Source organism: Filicampus tigris, chromosome 19 (assembly GCF_054856515.1).
Source record: "Filicampus tigris isolate MCC_2025a chromosome 19, RoL_Ftig_1.0, whole genome shotgun sequence".
Lineage (NCBI taxonomy): Eukaryota > Metazoa > Chordata > Actinopteri > Syngnathiformes > Syngnathidae > Filicampus > Filicampus tigris.
In genome coordinates this window covers 6956114-6969313 of record NC_141235.1, presented here as the reverse complement: position 1 = coordinate 6969313, position 13200 = coordinate 6956114, and the positions used below count along the sequence as shown (strand labels likewise).

The 13200-nt window shown below is 41.0% G+C and overlaps 1 long non-coding RNA gene across 5 annotated transcripts in view; it reads left to right on the top strand.

Moving 5' to 3' along the window:
• The window catches only part of LOC147129201 (uncharacterized), a 45089-nt gene that overhangs the window by 1283 nt on the left and 30606 nt on the right, over nt 1-13200 (top strand). For 4 of the 5 annotated variants that reach the window (XR_015082608.1, XR_015082606.1, XR_015082605.1 and 1 more), the window contains one exon: nt 4725-4898. This is a non-coding gene — a long non-coding RNA (uncharacterized LOC147129201). The remainder of the gene's footprint in view (nt 1-4724; nt 4899-13200) is intronic. The other variant, XR_015082609.1, reaches the window with a different exon arrangement.

The window sequence follows — 13200 nt, the reverse complement described above, 5'->3', positions numbered from 1 at the left end:
TATGGATAATGGAAACACACAGGAGAAGGTCACTCTGCTGATTTTTATTTGATGTTTGGCAGAGAGGGAATAATTTTTCAAAAGGGAAGATTCAAGATTTTGAATTTCTTTCCCAGTTGAAGTTTATGGTCAAGCTTAACATAAAACAAAGAGAAATGGAAGCTGCACATTTAAAACAACTACAAGGCTTTGCCTTCAAGTCCGCTTAGCTTAATGCCAACAAGCAATGCAAAACGCAATTGATGGGCTAACGAGTAGCATCTGTATGGCGGAGTTGTAATGCTTTGCATAATGTAAGATGTATATGAAAAGATATGAGTAAAATTACTAGTGAACTTTAAAATAACACTATAAAAAACAATTATTTTCAGATTTATTGACATAGAAATTCAAACTATTTTGTTTAACGTGTCCTACAAATGACCTTGGTACATCTGTCCATTTTCAAAATGTGATCCCTTGAGCAGAGCAGCCCACCCCTATTTTAGTGTGTAGAAGTGGCACAAATCTATACAAATTGTAACTCACGAGATCGCGAATGCACGTCGACGAGAACCGAATAGAGCGCGACCAACTGGCTAATCGCCTTTTTCGACAATTCCATCATCTGACTCCTCTTCAGTCGTCACAGCCGGCATGCGATGGTTTATTATCTCATTGTTTCAGGCCTTGTTGCGCCGTGGGGGGCGTGCACAGTTCTTTTTGGAGTCCTCGTGTAAACAAACAGCATTAATCAAATGACAACGATGTGTTTATCTCCATTCTAGGAAGCGGCTCATCTCATATCTAACAGCGGAAGATTTGTTTTGTAGCTTGCCAATGGAGTCCCATTAGGACTTCTAATGACATTTTCACTTGGAGGAGCGCAGCTCGCTGGCTTTGTGTCTCAAATCTGCTATTCCAATTTTTAATTGCCCAAGTGGGATGCAGAAATCAAAGTCACTTTATGTCTCAGTGACAGTGACGCCGTGGCACATATGAAGCAGCCTTGCTGGAAATAAGTACAATTTGTTCTTGAGGCTTTTAAATGGATAGAGACGGCAAGTGAAAGTTATATAAAGTTATATTAACGTAGCGGCAGAACATTTGATTCTCCACTCAAGACCATTTAACTAGAATAAACTAGCTACTTCGAATAGATGGAGTAATTATCTCCAAATTATCTTCCTTTAAATTAATCAAACATAACTCCCATTCCAATTAAAAAGACACTTTTGTACGTACATGTGAAGTGGGATGCCATTTTTTCCCCCCTTCTGTGCTGCTTCTGCTAACAAAATGAGGGTTTCACAATTTGAATGAATGAATTTATGTATTTAGTCTTTAAAGCAAGCCCTCAAGTGCATTTCATTTGTAGAATGTTTCACACCTCAGCATGCTAATCTAAATTCAATCTGTAAGAATTGTGTATTTGCTTGCCTAATGATTCTGCTTATCAATTCGTTGATGACATCAAGCAAGAAGTGTCTTTTCCTTCTGAACTTTTCCAACATGGCGTCAAGGCAGAAACACTTTCATGTGACTATTTCACATGACAAGATCATACCTGAAACACTTGATTTTGTCAAGGGAATTCTTTCCATATACAAATTTGCAGAATCAGCTTCTGTGTTATCAGATACTAAAATGACATGATTGTTATCATGTATAATTTGTATTTCATTCCCTCGGCCAATGAGAATCGATAACAGAATAAATAAATCGGATTGGTAGCATCGAATCACCTTTTTTTTCATCGATTTTCCCCATCTTGGTGGCGCACACCTGTGCCCACCCTTATTTTATAATTATTGAAGTATTTGAAACCAATTTAGGTCCCTCCCATTTCCCACGGCTGCAATAAGTTCTCTCGACTGCTGCCAGTTGGCACCGTCAGCTGTGCTAAAGTATGGCGGAGAACTGCTCTATTAATTATGGAGGGCACTTTGTGCTGAATGTTGAGCTGACACGGCGCTAAAGTAAGTGTGCATAAACTGTCACTTGCGTGTATTTCATTTTGTTTAGACAGGAGGCATATGCTCGGCACAAGCGTCCCATTAAATTTAAATGCGTTCATGATCACGTTGCGGATGAAGTCTTAAAAATAGCAAGACGGGTGAAGTGGCGGCCAACATTTTGTTTTGCTTCCAATTAGGTAATTGTGCTTCTTTCACTCGATTCCCGTTGAATTTGTGCCTTGGCTTTCAATTATTCCTTCTCCAGTTGAACGCTGCACAAATGACATGCGTAGATAATTGTGTTCACATAGTTCCAGATGTCCTAATCACATTCAGGCTGTCAACATTCACCAATTGGTTGGGAAAGTGACATCTGTTCATCGATGGATTTTCATGAATAGAGTATTAAGTGGTCCATTTCAGTCGGGTGACAATATTGTTTAAATTAGTAGTTTCTTGTTAGCCATTTGAAACAAAGCTTTACAAACGCTGGTGGCAAAAATATAGCTCTAGAATATCCTGTTGTCCTTGGGGCTAACTAGTACCCGCTGGCACAATGTTTTTTTTAAAGGACAATGCACATTAATCGATGTAGCAAAAAGGCATCTCTAACTATGCTAGATTTACTGTATGCCGCAACTGCTCCCCCTCCCCTCTTTGCTCACAGAGAATAAGTGGGAAACAAATGACCGGCCTCTCATTAACTTGTACAAAATATCAATAAAGTTGCATTCTAAAATATAGTGTAGCATAGTGACGATATTAGAGCAACCTGATTGGATGCTTCACTTTTTTTTTTTTTTAGTTAGATTAATTTGATTTCAGAACAGCCAAGTATGATGAAACATCCTATCAGTTTGAACCAGGGGCGGAGCCAGAACGTGGCTAATGGGTGAGCCTGGAAAAATCAGGGTGGGCCTGAATATTTCTCTCACTGAGCACAATGCTCCTATCTCGGCACCACGTCTATTCAAATAAAATGATCAACTGAATAATATGAAGTTCAGATCTTCCTTAGACAACCACAATTGTGCCATTCTTAGTATTCAATAAAATAAAAAACACAAATTCAAATATAATTTCATAATTTACCAAAAATTTAAAAGTATATGTTTTTTTCATGAATCTTCACCCATGGCTCCGCCCCTGTTTTGAACCCAGATATTACATGCTGTGAGTTTTTATTTTCTTCATCAGCAAATGCTAATGTGCACGTTAGCGAAATCATGTTTGTTTTCAGGATGACTGCCTTGGTTTCTGTTTGCGCCGCACTTGCGGCCACTTGATTTTCTTATCAGGGCCTCGTATGTTGCGGGTTACGATGGCGTGTTGGCGGCCGTGCCACAGAGCGATATTAATGCCTCCCCCGCTGCTTATGTCCTGTTCAAACCGCGCGCGCACGGGAAGCCGCTGAGCCCGGTTGACAACAATAACCCACCACTCGACCCCCAGAGCTGAGTGCCCTCCATCAGCATCCTCAGCACTCCCTCTCTCTTCGCGTCTCCCGCTCTCTCCCTGCCTGCCTGCATCCAAGAACGTGATTTAATTTGTTTGGTAATATCAGGATTGGCACGTTCAGCCCAGCTTCACTCCAAAGTGAAATTGGACAAGGGCATTGGAGCCTCGCTGTGTAAAAGTGCCTCACCTTGACAGCTGCTTGAGTGGGGGAGCGGATTGCTGAGAGAATGAAGGATGTACCTGAGAGGGAGGCGGGGGAGGGAGGGGGGCGAGTCAGTTAGACGCCGACGCACTCCTGTTCTCCTTGCCTCGCTTGGGAGTTGTGTGCCAGACAGGCAGGGAGCCATGAGGCTTTGAAGGCCCAAGCTCATTTGAAATTGGAGACAAAGCACCAGGTGCAACTAGAGGGCCCATCTGCTCCACAACAACATGCTGGAACTTGTCCAGTATGTCCAATTAGTTTCCAAGGAGCCATTTTTCTACACCTCATCCTTGTCGGGAGATTGATCTCATTGTAATTACATTTTTGACAGCGCATAGCTTCACATGGAATAGAATCGCGCGGGGAGATTTTTATTTTCATGTTCAGTATCCTCTTGTCTACTCGTTCACTGTATAAAAATGAAATGTTTTTTGAGGGTTTTTTTTTGAGAGGAGAACAACAAACGATTGATTTAAAACATGTTTGCTTTCAGAACATTTGAAACTCGGGATGTAACGATTCACTCAAGCTTCGATTCGATTTTTAGTTTTCGATTTGAACTTTTTTCCTTTTTTTTTTAACAACTTGAAAGACTCATTTTAAAACCAAAACATTTTGTAACTTTACCACAAAAATAGAAAATGAACTAATGTTGACCCTATCACTCCACTTTTTGTCTGAAAATAAATGACTTATCACAAATCCTTTTGTGATCAAAATCGATGCATATTTTCAATTAATTGTTACATCCCTTTTTGAAACTGAATAGTCATGTTATAAGCAAAAACTTGGGAAATTTGGGAAGAGGCTATACCAAAATGTCTTGCACATAAAAGCTAACGTCCAATTCTAACAATTCTAAATACATCTAAATGTATTAAAAACTAAATTCATTTAAGTACACACCAGCCCGCCCTCCCCTCCCCCATATGGATGCATTAGCTCAGTGTGCATGACCTAGCGAGGCAGCAGCCAAGTCTTGTTTGGAAAGTCCAATTTTGTCTCAGCTTCGCTAAGAGAAGAAGAAGAAAAAAAAAAAGAAATCAGACAGTGTAAACATGCTGAGGCTGCAAGACGAGATGTTAATCACATTGCTTTTTTGTATTCTTTCCAAAACTTGATCGTAGGACAGGTGGCTATCAATAGTGATGGTGCCACTCTGCCAAGGCTCCTCTTGTTCCTGATAAGACCCGGTGGCTTGACGGACAGTGATGAAGAGCGGGGAAAAACGCAAGGCCTTGACTGTTACGCTGACTCTGCTGCTCCTCCGGTCTCCGATCAACCCTGAGAAAGAATCACAGGTAATTGCATTCAATCAAATCAGACTCCAATCGATCATCTTTATTTTTTTCTGCGGTGATCGTGTCAAGCGGTTCTATCCCTGGTTTTCGGCCTGGATCTTTGGACCGGGATGGTGCCGCGGAGGGGAGTGTGTGATGTCAGGCAAGCTTCATTTCCGCCTCCAGTGGAGGGAGACCACCTATTTAGTGGTGAGGCCACCGGGATGGTAGCGGATCACACCCCATCAGCCGCGGCGAGGGCGTCGCATCCAATTGATGCCTTTTGAGAGGCTGCATCTCGCCAGCTTACAGCTTCAATTTCCATATCATTAGGCCTGTCCGCGAATCTCGTCACCGCTCCCCATTAAGCCTCGCCGTTGCGTGCGAGAACCGGTTGTCGTGACGGCAGCGTATAAATGCTCATCCAAGCTTAGCTCACAATGTTTTTTTTTTTTTTTTTTTTTTTTTTTTTTTTTTTTGCTCGCTGCACCCAAATGCTCTCCTCTTGTTTCGTGAGTGGGTGGGGGGAAAATGGAGGAGGAGCCCAATTTTGCGTCTCCTCACCTCATTACCCGCACCTGGATGGGACTGCAGGGGATCCTAATTTAAGTCACTTGTTAACAACGCCCTAATGCGTCCTGACAGCGACAAGAAAAACGGATGAAGGAGTGCTTAAAGGATGAATGCAGGGGCTAGAAGGCATGAAAATTGTCTTAAACGAGACCGTCGTCTGCTTCTCTTCATTGGCGCTCTTCCTTGCTCCCATTTGAAATGACTTCATCATAAATCATCCAAGCCTCCATTTGTGGCCCCTCATGCACACACCATTAGCTTCCTTTGCTAATGTTAATAAACTAATGAACGCAAATATTGTTTCGCAGCCGCAATACAGCACAGCGCCACATGAAACAAATAAAAGGCAAAATAGATTCATGTTTTTGCTCAATGTGCCTAGGGTCAATTGTGTGTTTTGCAGCTGTGCGGCAATTGCAGACAAGCCAACACATGGGCATGTTGCTTAATTGACGACAGGAAATGAAGAATTTTTCTTAATGTAACTTCTGAGTGGTTTGGAGATTGCAAATTGCCACCTTCCAGGGAGGAAAGCTTTGATAAAAGAACGTCGCTAAAGAGGGAATATTACTGCTTCTTAGAAAATACTGATAATAAGATTATTTTTAACCACAGCTATACGTACTGATAACCTAGTAACTCGTTTCTTAGTAGCTTTACCTCATCAGTAGGCATGGCAAGATGTAATCTGATGGTATGACAGCCGCGAGCAAAAATATCATGGTATTAAAATTGCAGCTCTAGAATATCCTGTTGTCCTTGGGGTTAACTAGTACCCGCTGGCATCATGTTTTTAATTTTATTTTAAAGGACTATGTACATGAATCAATTAAGCTGACAGGCATCTATGCTGGAGTTATGTTGCAACTGCTCACCCCTCCCCTCTCTGCTTACCGAGAAAGGGAGAAAAATCAAGTGGCCTCCCATTAATTTGGGAGTTGGCTTGTTTACTCATCTCTGGAAGCAGCTGTTTATATTATGCCTTGCTTAGAAGTCCCCACAAAAAAAAAAGACTGACAGTATTAATGGTTAATGAAACCTTTTACTATTTAATACCACCGTAAACCCTGAAAAAAAAAATCATTGGCCCATGCCTACTCATTATGGGTGTTTTTTTCCCCCATTGTTGGATCAAAATCTTGAAAAGAACTTGGTGGAAATGTTTTATTTTCCCACTGACTTATAAATGACTTCTCAAGCAGCTCTAGGAAATAGCAGAATTCCAACCAAGACATTTCAAATGTATGTGTGGATGAAAATGCCATTAGGAAAAAAAATAATCAATCAAGGTGGATAATGTCAGTTATGATATCAGCATATCATGTACTTTCCAAAAATGCCTCTGAGTGGCTGTGAAAAGCAGATCAATATGTGTTCTTTGGACAAAATCATTCATCATTTGTCTTCCAGTATTTTGGAACTGATTTGTTTTGGACTGAGAATAGATAATATCTCACCTTTCCAGGATGAGCTACATATTTTTATTCAATTTTTTTTGACAAAGACTAAATCCGAAGGGAAATTGCAAAGTTATTACGTGGCGTTCTTGTAGGCAAACTCTCAGCATTCGCACAACAATGCCGCATTGTTTGAAGAGTTAAATCTCCTGGACGGTATGGAATTGCAGTAGATTAAAATGGGGAGGAAAAGTTCTTTTTTTTTTTTTTTCTTTTTTAAAAGCTTTATCGGACTCGCAGAGTAGAAGTGAAAGCTTCAGCACAGCCCACATGATTTTGGGCAAAGCAGATTATGAATATGCAATATTTGTTCTTGTCCTTGCTGCAGCCTCCTGTGATGGTAATGCAACCCCGCTGTTTATGCTAAGTTATTCTCCTCCTGATTGGAAAAGTAATACTGGGGAGCCTGGAGCACGTAGATATGACTTTTAATTTGGTTTGGCGATGCATTCGCCGCTATAAACAAGGAAGATGGCGGCGTGATCGTAGACATGCAGAGATGAATTTCCTGCCTGCTTCTTTTTTTTTTTTTTTTTTTTTTCATGCTAGACTTTGTGGGCGTGGCTCCTTGTAACGTGCCGGTAATGAGATTCTTAAGTGGGGATTAAATTTGAAATGTATATACGATGGTGCTGGTGGTGGTTGGGAAAGCTAACGGAACAGGAGAACGTTTTCTCTGTGAACTGCAGCGATTTTGTTCAAGTTTATCTACCTGGAATTTTGCCAGTTACGGATGTGAGGGACAAAAAAAGTGAGGAACACTGCTCCTCTATGGCATAATGTAGTAAAAGACAAATTGCTTGTCAGTCAAAAATGACCATTATTAACATTAAAAAAAAAAAAAAAAGAGATGCGCTTCTTTTGGATTTAATAACTGGCTTTCGCCTATTGCAATCCTGAAAACAATTAAAATGTTTGTGAATGGGGGTAATAGACACCCTAGCAAAAAAAAAAAAACAACAAAAAAAACAATTGGCTTTTAATAAAAAAAAAAAAAAGGTGCACCACAAAGTAGAAAAACAATAAGGAATGTTTGTTTCTGGCTCAGGGAAAAGTTGAAAGATCAATTTAGCAATTGGATTTTCACTTTTGAACTTCAGTATATGAAGTCCATTATTTTTATAGCCATAAAAAAAAAAAAAAGTATACACAATTTCAAGACTCCAAAACAGTTTTAACTTTTAATGCATTTCGGCCTCCGCTGTGCAATGCAATTTAACATGAGGTCAACTCCACCTCCACCTCCCTGACCCTTCGCTTCTGTAGTAGTGACAGTATCTTAGTAGAAGGACTTGTAAGGTTAGCTGAAGAATTAAATGGCTGCTGCGCGTGTGTGTTCCTGCCAAACAGGTCAATGTCAAAGGATCACTGGAAACGGCCTCCTTATCTCCTTTTTTTATCTGCCGCCGCCTTTCCGGGCCCGACGTAAAGGGCTGCTTGTCAAATGAATCCAAGTTTAAGGGCTTTCTGCGGCAACAAATTACCTCATTACATTTTGTGGGAGGATTGAGAGATGACTCCCGTCCAGTCCTCCCTCGTTAATAATTAAAAACACCGATGCTCTTGTCACTTTCCATAAATCACATTTTAACACGACGGCTTTGTGTGTCGCCGTGTCACGTTTGGTGCCCGCGCGCCGCGGGAGGTGCGAAACGGCACAGAAGTGACCTCCGTGGTGTGATGATTGATTGCTGTGTTTGCGGAAGTATTTTTGATGAGCTGCTGACAGTTGGTTGCCGCACAGGCGGTTTTAGTGAGTGCTAAATAAGTAAAGCTGGTTTTACACTTAACTTGGGGACCACTCAGTTAGGGCCAGCAAGGTTTTCGCTGCTGGGCTAAACATTATCAGATGCTCTGATCTACATGTACAACCGAAATTTGAATATTTGTTGCATGAAATTGAGTTAATTTCTCCCCAAGAGTATGTTCACTTCATTTTGTAGCGTTTGATTTTTTTTTTTTCCGTATGGGATGTCAATCAAGACAAGACAGACCAAAAATGTTCTTTACAATGTGTGCTATGCAGCCCCACTACAATGTGACCTATAACCTGTACAACTCAAAATCTTTCAGGGAGAAATAAAAAAACAAAACGTAATATGGTTGCACAAGTGTGCACACCCTCTTAAAACTGGGCATGTAGCAGTGTTCACATTGAACCAAACACATTTAAACTCATGTAAAATGGGAGTTGGCACACACCTGCCACCAATTAAAGTGCATCTGAGTCGAGCTGTTCTAGTAGGCTTTTCCTGGCATTTTTCGAATCACGCGCTCAGAGGGATCTCATTGTTGAAAGATATATCAGTTAAGAAAAGGTTACAGAACAATTTCCAAGGCATTTATATACCATGAAACGGTGCAGACAGCCTTCATCAAGTTATAATGACATTGCCAAAAAATGGACGTGAATGGACAGCACTCCGACCAAACAAAACAATACACTTTTTCTGTTTTCGTCACATCTGGTTTCTCAGAAGATCGTAGCTGGTACTGAATAGCTCTTATCTGCCTCTTAAACTAATCCTCCTCATATGCTGTGACATCCAGCATGTTTTAGTCCTCAATTGTTTCCAATTCCCAGGTACGTAGTTTTTCTGCATTCCCAAATGAAAAGCAGTTTGTTTTACCATCGCAAAGCAAATCATTTCCCCGAAGCCGCTCACCAAAGCGCTCGCCTCAATGTTTCTTCCGTGACTTGCTCTTATCACCAAGGACAGAGGGAGGTAATGCACGCTGAGCTTCTTGACGCTTTTTTGGGGCCCTGTGCATCGGTGCAACTTTTTTTTTTTTCTTTTTTCTTCCCCTCCCCGTGCGTGTGTACGCATTCGCCCGCGAGACCTCGGTTATAAATTGTTGACAACCTGCAGTAATTACTGATGTGTGCTCTGATAGCCTGAGCCTCCAAGTCCAAGGAGGATAAGGAGATAAAGCCGATAGTTTTCAATCTCACACTTTGTCATATATAATAATGAGACTGTTCCCTTCACACATCAGTTCAGAATAATCAACACTGGACGCCGTTTGAACACGGAAAAGAATTCAACAATTCTCCGTGTAAACGTCTTCTGTGCGTCTCCTTGCTGTGTTGTTTATGGCGGAAGTAGGATGTAAATAGTTGCAAATAATGAATTCCCAGTGCGCAATTGTGACATGTGAAAGGGCCAGATGACATTTAGATCATATTTGTCTCTCTCTGTGGGTGAACCGTGTCAAAGAGCAAATCCTCCCTTTTCATCTCGCCCCATCTCTAATTACTGTGCAGCGAATCGTGTTATTTTTCTGCTCTTGATATCATCTCACGGGCTCGTTTTCTCCGGCTCTCGCGTGCACACGCGCAAACGCGTTCAATGGCAGAGAGATTTGGGAATCAAGTCAATTGTGTCAAACTACTGAGAGGTCTTTCTTGCAGCATCTGTTTATATTGTAAGATGTATATATATATTTTTTCCACATCCAAGCATAATATTTTTCAGTACAATGTGCATCATTCTGGCAAGCCCACAAACGTTTGACGTATTTGAGTGAATAGCAACTTTGCGTACTCTTTGTGAGAGCTTTTGAACGATCACGTTTCGTTTGCTTGATTCCTGTCCTTTTGACAACACTCTGTTAAGTACTTTCACTTAGTTCCCACTTTAAGTTTCTAATCTTCATGTGCTATAATTAGTTTCATTTGCTCGATTGCTTCATTTGATTGATTTTTAGATTGTTTCCTAATGACTTAAACCGTGAATGCACTGCCACGCATGATAAACAAAACAGTACTGCTTGTTTAGTGTCTGCATGCGGGTTGTGTGCGTTAATGCTTAACTTTGCCTGTTTGACTTTTGGCGAGAGGAAAAAACTTTTGGCTTTTGAAGTGTTGTGAAGCCCTGGAAGCTGCCGCTTCGCGCCCTGCTTCTGGGAAGGAGATTGTCTATTACAGTTTTACCTGCACTGTATCCTTCATCTGTGTCATGCTTCCAGAGTTGTAAACAAGTCCGTAATACAATCACCGAATTACACGTGGTGGTTTAATCAGCCTAACAAGGGACACAACTGCTTGTCTCCTAATGAACCAATAAGCGTTTGTGGTGAAAAGCAAAACTCACCCTGTGTGAGACAGCTGTCGTTCTGTTCTTCGATTCTCAATGCACAAGGAAGGGTTTTTCAGCTTCGAGTAGGCCTGCCGTCTCTCAAAAGGGGAAAGTGGGGCCCACGGAGACCCTTATTTATTGTATTTCATCAAATTATTTGTTCATTAAGCATAATTAAAGTATTTGTAAATAAAATGAGCATTAACAGTTTCCTTCTGAGATGTCATAGCTATAAATTATAATGCATGATGACACATAAAGCAGTCTCTGATTTCAAATTTGCTGTTGACTATTTTAAATGCAATGCAAAATCAACATTCGTTTAGTTAAACAATCGGTTAAAAACATATTACAAGTGAACATTAGTTTTATTTACAGTCAAAATTAACTTGCGTGAAATACAAAAACCAACCATACAGTATCGATGTATATTGTATTTTACAATAAAACTGACCTATATTTAGAATTTCACATGTACCTGTGGCTGAGAGAAAAGCAAAGCATGGAGAGCCTCTGTAGCCGAAACACACAAATATAGTCAATAAAAGAGGTGTTTATTGCCATGAGCCCATCATAACCACACTCTCTCCTTTACTTCTTGTTTGTCGCTTTTTTTTTTTTTCAATTTGTGTTTTTGTTGACAATCGAGCCATGTTTGTGGTTCAATCAACCGATGACCCTTGAGCGCAAAAGTTTGCCCACTCCTGCTCTATACTTTCAAACTGAAATCATTTGTGAACTGAGAAAATGAAAATCTTGGCCTCAATCTTGGTCTCAGCAGGGAAGAATAGGCATAATGCCTTAATAAAATAAGTGATGTCGCCCCTCAATATGAAGAGGGCCCTATTTAAATAAATCCTATTATCAACATGCTGAGGTAGCCGTTTCATGACAGAGATGTGCAGCAAAAGTGAGCCGGTGAATGACAAAGAGGACAAAGGTAGGCGAGGAGAGCGAGCGGGACGTAGGATTGCGTCAAAGGGGGAAACAGAAGAGGGCAGGCTGGCGCTGGAGGTTGGAGGGTCGAGGGGACGCCATCATGCATTCACTTCACAGTCCAACCAATTTCCAGTCTTAACCTCATCCACGCCGATTGATGATTAAGAACACAGCCAGGGTCACCTTGCTCCGGCGCCATGCGAAACCAGGAACGCTTACGGATTCATCACATGCGTACAGTCGCTTTGAATTATGTGCCAATATAACAACTGGAGCGCTAGGAATTAGTAAGTGAGACTAGCCGAGATACTTCTCGACCAAGAAGGCTGATTGAGCTCCGCGTGTCGAAGCGCCGTACTGTACATGAGCGTGTTTTAATCGGCATGCGTTATCTTAATGGAGACATTTCTCAACTTGTTGTGTGAGTTTTGAAATTCAGCTAGCATCTGCACAGAAATCTCATTGGACACTTTTTGGATGTCATTGCGCCTTAGACCTTTTGAGATTTGAGGGTGAGAGGAGGATTTCTGTGAATTTTCGACGGCTTGAATTTTGGGAAAATATAGTGTGAGTAAACATGATTTTCTAATTCAGTGCAGCCTTTTCTGTCCTTTTACAATGCGAATACTATCATCAAAGAATTATTAAATGTAGAGGCATTTTTTTTTTAATTTTAAGTAAATTCTAACGTTTTTCTTCCAGTTGTTTAAAAAAAAAATATATAGTGGTAATGTCCATCTCAGGGAGCGTCCATTTTGCCTTGTAAATGATGTCACATTGCTCATCTTACCAACGTCACATGACCAAAACCAGAAAACAGGCAAGCCGTCGTTACCTGAGCGCTTAGGCACTGTGATGTCATTTTCAGTCGACAGCAAGTGGCAAAATGGCCGCCCCCTCCGAGATGGATAAAAACAGGTGGATTTTTATGCTTGATTCATATTCCGCAAACACAATCAGAACATTGTGTTTGAACTACTTTTGACTTGACATAACAAAACATTTGCTCTTTCATGACAAAGGCATGATTAAACTCATGAAAAGTAGACATGAAAAAAGTGTTGCGCTCACACCTCAACGTACTCACCGTCTTTTTGTACTCTGTGCCCGTTACACGACTTCCACTAGAAAATGACATCCTTCCTCACGTATCCAATTCCCGTGCAGACTACAGGGTTAATACATTCGCCACTAACCCCTGCGCTAAATTGGTTGCTGTGTAGTGGTTTGGGGAGTCATCAAAGTGGCTGATTGCTGTCCATTCACCTGTCTTGA